This window comes from Kogia breviceps, chromosome 6 (genome assembly GCF_026419965.1).
Source record: "Kogia breviceps isolate mKogBre1 chromosome 6, mKogBre1 haplotype 1, whole genome shotgun sequence".
Classification (NCBI taxonomy): domain Eukaryota; kingdom Metazoa; phylum Chordata; class Mammalia; order Artiodactyla; family Physeteridae; genus Kogia; species Kogia breviceps.
The window spans coordinates 58,745,975-58,752,038 of record NC_081315.1 but is presented as its reverse complement, the minus strand read 5'-3'; positions in this window follow the sequence as shown (position 1 = coordinate 58,752,038).

The following is a 6,064-nucleotide window of genomic DNA, read 5'->3' as shown; positions in this document are numbered from 1 at the left end:
TTTCTGTGCTTCCTGGACTTGATTAAGTATTTCCTTTCCCATATTAGGGAAGTTTTCAACTATAATCTCTTCAAATATTTTCTCAGTCCCTTTCTTTTTTTCTTTTTCTTCTGGGACCCCTATAATTCGAATGTTGGTGTGTTTAATGTTGTCCCAGCTGTCTCTGAGACTGTCCTCAATTCTTTTCATTCCTTTTTCTTAATTCTGCTCTGCAGTAGTTATTTCTACTATTTTATCTTCGAGGTCACTCATCCGTTCTTCTGCCTCAGTTATTCTGCAATTGATCCCTTCTAGAGAATTTTTAATTTCATTTATTGTGTTGTTCATGATTGTTTGTTTGCTCTTTAGTTCTTCTAGGTCCTTGTTAAACATTTCTTGTATTTTCTCCATTCTATTTCCAAGATTTTGGATCATCTTTACTATCATTATTCTGAATTTTTTTTCAGGTAGACTGCCTATTTCCTCTTCATTTGTTAGGTCTGGTGGGTTTTTACCTTGCTAGTTCATCTGCTGTATGTTTCTTTGTTTTCTCATTTTGCTTAAGTTACTGTGTTTGAGTTCTCCTTTTTGCAGGCTGCAGGTTTGTAGTTTCCATTGTTTTTGGTGTCTGCCCCCAGAGGCTAAGGTTTGTTCAGTGGGTTGTGTAGGCTTCCTGGTTGAGGGGACTAGTGCCTGTGTTCTGGTGGATGAGGCTGGATCTTGTCTTTCTGGTAGCCAGGTCCAAATTTGGTGGTGTGTTTTGGGGTGTCTGTGATCTTATTATGATTTTAGGCAGCCTCTCTGCTAACGGATGGGGTTGTATTCCTGTCTTGCTAGTTGTTTGGCATAGGGTGTCCAGCACTGTAGCTTGCTGGTCGTTGAGTGGAGCTGGGACTTGGCCTTGAGATGGAGATCTCTGGGAGATTTTCGCCATTTGATATTACTTGGAGCTGAGATGTCTCTGGTGGACCAATGTCCTGAACTTGGCTCTCCCACCTCAGAGGCAGAGCCCTGATGCCTGGCTGGAGCACCAAGGTCCTGTCACCCACATGGCTCAGAATAAAAGGGAGAAAGAAAGAAAGAAAGAAAGAAAGAAAGAAAGAAAGAAAGAAAGAAAGAAAGAAAGAAAGAAAGAAAGAAAGAAAGAAAGAAAGAAAGAAAGAAAGAAAGAAAGAAAGAAAGAAAGAAAGAGAAAAGTAATTAAAATAAACAAAAAATTATTAAAATTCTTTTGTAAAAAAACCCAAAAAATTGTTTAAAAAATATTTTTATGTAATTCAAAAAAAAAGAAAGAAGAGAACAACCAAACTAAAAAACAAATCCACCAATGATAAAAGCACTGAAAACTATACCAAAAAAAAAAAAAAAATTAAAAAACGGACAGACGGAACCGTAGGGCAAATGGTAAAAATCAAAGCTATACAGACAAAATCACACACAGAAGCATACGCATACACACTCACGAAAAGAGAAAAAGGTTAACGTATATATATATATATCATTGTTCCCAAAGTCCACCTCCTAAATTTGGGATGATTTGTTGTCTATTCAGGTATTCCACAGATGCAGGGTACATCATGCTGATTGTGGAGATTTAATCCACTGCTCCTGAGGCTGCTGGGAGATATTTCCCTTTCTCTTCTTTGTTTGCACAGCTCCGGGGGCTCAGCTTTGGATTTGGACCCGCCTCGGCGTGTATGTCTCCTGAAGGCGTCTGTTCTTTGCTCCGACAGGATGGGGTTAAAGGAGCAGCTGATTCGGGGGCTCTGACTCACTCAGGGCAGTGGGGAGGGAGGGGTACGGATGCGGGGTGAGCCTGTGGCTGCAGAGGCCAACGTGACATTGCACCAGCCTGAGGCGTGCCGTGTGTTCTCCTGGGGAAGTTGTCCCTGGATCCCGGGACCCTGGCAGTGGTGGGCTGCACAGGCTCCCGGGAGGGGAGGTGTGGACAGTGACCTGTGCTCGCACACAGGCTTCTTGGTGGCAGCAGCAGCAGCCTTAGCATCTCATGCCTGTCTCTGGGGTTCGCTCTGATAGCTGCGGCTCGCGCCCGTCTCTGGACCGCCTTTAAGCATCGCACTTAATCCCCTCTCCTTGCGCACCAGGAAACAAAGAGGCAAGAAAAAGTCTCTTGCCTCTTCGGCAGCTCCAGACCTTTTCCCGGACTCCCTCCCGGCCAGCCGTGGCTCAATAACCCTTTCAGGCTGTGTTCACGCCGCCAACCCCAGTCCTCTCCCTGCGATCTGACTGAAGCCCGAGCCTCAGCTCCCAGCCCCCGCCCATCCGGGTGGGTGAGCAGACAAGCCTCTCGGGCTGGTGAGTGCTGGTCGGCACCGATCCTCTGCGGGAATCTCTCCGCTTTGCCCTCCGCACCCTGTTACTGCGCTCTCCTCTGTGGCTCTGAAGCTTCCCCCTCCACCCCCCGCAGTCTCCGCCCGCGAAGGGGCTTCTAGTGTGTGGAAACCTTTCCTCCTTCACAGCTCCCTCCCACTGGGGCAGGTTCTGTCCCTATTCTTTTGTCTGTTTTTTCTTTTTTCTTTTGCCCTACCCAGGTATGTGGGGAGTTTCTTGCCCTTTGGGAGGTCTGAGGTCTTCTGCCAGCATTCAGTAGGTGTTCTGTAGGAGCTGTTGCACGTGTAGATGTATTTCTTATGTATTTGTGGGGAAGAAGGTGATCTCCACGTCTTACTCTTCAGCCATCTTGAAGCTCCTCCCAAGTTAATTTTTGAATATTAATTTTTCCTTAAGTTAAACTTTCCTGACCCACATCAACTGAGTGCCCTGGCCCCTGAGCATCCACGCTTGGAAAGAGATTTTAAATAACCAGAATACTAAGAATGAGACTTTCACTGAATAAAAGAAGCCAGCAACTTTGGTAAAACGTCTGCTTTTAGTGGCCCAACAGGGAATTCTGGGATACAGTAATGCTTCAGGATGGTGCCTCAATATGTGTGATTCAGGACACTCTTTTAGAAAAGCTTGCAAGAAATCATGGGCTCAGACAGCTGTGTGTCTTCATTTTGAAGTCTTTGGAGAGAAAGAATTTTTAGAGCATACACTAGTTTTTGGACAGGTATAAGTAATAGCTGTCATTAAAGCAGCTTTAGGATTTAGGGTAATTGAATTTGAGATGCTTGGATTATGATGCCTAGTATCTCTCCTTACTTTTGCTATTAACTAAAACCTAGAGGGAAGAAAGCAGATCAGAGTATTCTAATTGTGTCTTCCCATGTGCCTAAGGGGTAGAAGTCCTTGACTGGATTTTCCATTTCCTTTCAGGCAATTCTTTTCTGCTCACAACTTTCCTAGATAGTCAGTACACTGGATATTCTCAGCCAATAGTAATGCTTCTCCTCCTCCTCTCTCTCAACTAATTCCTCAGCATTCTTGTGCCCCAGAAAGTCAGATTAAGCCATGGTTTCTGTCCAGTAAATTTCTCAATACTGTTAAAAATGTATCTTCTAAAGGTAATTCAGATTTTTAGAAGGCTTTGAAATTATCTGGAGTAACTTTATTTTCTCTCAAATTGTGAGGTTATTTTGATTTCAAATAGCAACTAAGGAAAGAGTATTAATTTCTATATTCTCTGCATATTGGAACAATATCAGCATAAAATGATAGAAGGCCTGGAATGGCCTTCTTCCTTATTCTGAACCCACATCAGTTTCATCAACTGTCTAATGAATATAGGGTGTGTTGGTGGATTTAAACAGCGGATGTTAGTGGAATGGTTAATAGACCAGATGATATGAACAGAATTGTGCAGTTAGAGAAGTTGGAAAGGTCATTCTTAAGCAGTGGTTGGAATACAAACCCTGAGTAGCCATCTATTGTGGCCACACCAGTTTTTGAGAAATAATATGTAAAAGACTATTCTAGGTCATGGAACATTGCTATCGGTCTGTATGTTGGCCCTAAACTCAAATGTGGTATCCTAAATCAGTGACATAGGATAGACCTCCACCATCACGTCACCTCTTCCCCCTCCATTTTTGGACCCAAACTAAATCAATCTCAGTAGTATCCTTGGCCCTTTTTCCATGTGTCCTACCTTGGCTGTCATTTACTTAGACTTAAAGGGGGAAAGTGGGAGTTAAGGGGAGAGGGTGTGCCATGTAGTTCTTTAGGTGGGCTCACTGAAACATAAAACAATGCAAGGAAAACCAAAACAAACTAGCAAGCAAGACAAAGCAAATACACAATAATAGCAAATACCAAACAAACTGCCTCACCTTTGAAGAGACATCTACATTTCAAATAGATGTCTGTCCTCAGTGCCTTCATTACTTCTCCCTTCCCTTAACAACCTAAAAAGGGCCTTGAAGGTGATGAATACCTAGTACTTTCACTGCTGGTCGGACGGCCGTCAGGGCTCCATCATAATTTGTATGCCATTTAATCTGGGGAAATAACAACAAAGCTCTATAGCCTTTGAGTCCTTATTGCACCTGCATGTGGGGTCCAAGGAAAGGACAACTCAGTCTCACCAGGTGCACAACAAGTGGTGTACAAAAGGGCCCTAACTGAAATGCAAAAGGAAGTGAAGGGGAACGAATAGTTCGCCCTGAAAATGTTGAGGGGCACATATAGGAAAATTATTATTTTATCCCTTACTTTCATGTCTTTTCTTTGCTATCTGAGGCAGTGACTTGAACAGTGTATATTTGAATATTTGTCAAATCACGAAGGTGGCAAGAACAAGGGAACCAGCAGAAAACTATGTTGACAGATAAAGGATGGAAAGGCATCTCTGACGGATTTTATATTCCTATCAAGCTGCATTCATCCCAGTTCAAGTCCAAAAGGGCTGAGGTTTGGGCTTAAACCCAGTCAGGTGGTCCAGATGGACCAAAAGTAAGCCATAAGAGCAACTATTATTCTCCTAGATCAAAGCCTAACCTAGATGTTTTTCTAATGGCCTCCTTAATCTAACTCTGGTTCTTCCTCGGTGTTCTGACCTAGGGGAGAGGTGAGGAAGCAACCTGTCACAGTCCGATTACTCAGGGTATGTGGAAAGAAGTTTTTTAAGCCTTTGTTCCTTACATCAAAAGCTCCAACCTGACAACACCATGACTAAGAGTATACTCAGCCATGACCTAGATATGAATACAGTTGGCCCTCTGTATCCGTGGGTTCTGCATCCGTGGATTCAACCAACTGCAGATTGAAAATATTTGGAAAAAGAATTGCAGAAAGTTCCAAAAAGCAAAACTTGAATTTTCCACATGCCAGCAACTATTTACATAACATTTGTATTAGGGATCAACTCTGGACTTTTCAGGGAAACCATGAGAACAGAGGAGCATCTTTAAAATAGGAGTATGAGTCGGACACACAGCTATTAAGGATCGCTAGACCTCAGGGGGCTCAAGCAGCACTAACATTGAGAAAACATCAACAACTCTCAGCTGGAATATAACTACGTCTGACGCTGGTCACCTCACCACGGTGTTGATGCTGCACCTGGGCAGCGAAGGCCAGGCCCCCACAGCCTTGGTGGGGTAAACAACAGAAGCCAAACCTACCTCCTCAGAAAAAGGATCCCAACTCTAGCTTTCCAAAATTCTACCTGGAAAGTGACTCCTTAGGAGCCTTCTGAAAAAACTGTTCAGGTAAAACTATATCAGTAAGGATTAAATGAATACAGGTTTCCCCTGCCATGGGACAGTAGAACGTTCCTATGAAACCTTTCATAAGTTGAAATGGTGTAAAGCAAAGAAGCAATTACCTTAGGACACATCTTGCTAACAGATGCTCACAATAAAACAAGATAAAGAACACATGCTTATAGTTCAGAGCTCTGGTGGCTTGATGCTGAGATGCTGAGTGTAGCTCCCAGGGAAGGAGCTTGGCGGTGCCACTCTGGCTGCCAGAGGTGGGAGCTGCCTCTGTAACAGCAACTGCAAACAAACACTGAATGCTATTTTCAATTTCCATCTTTTTTTGTAAAAGTGAAAATCCTCTTTGGATTTTTTTTTGCTTAGTGCAAACCTACAAATGTAGGTCTTTTGTAAAAGCAAAGTGGTGTAGAGAGAGCAAACTTGCAAAAACTGGGGGATACCTGTATCTGAATGCCTTCAATGAG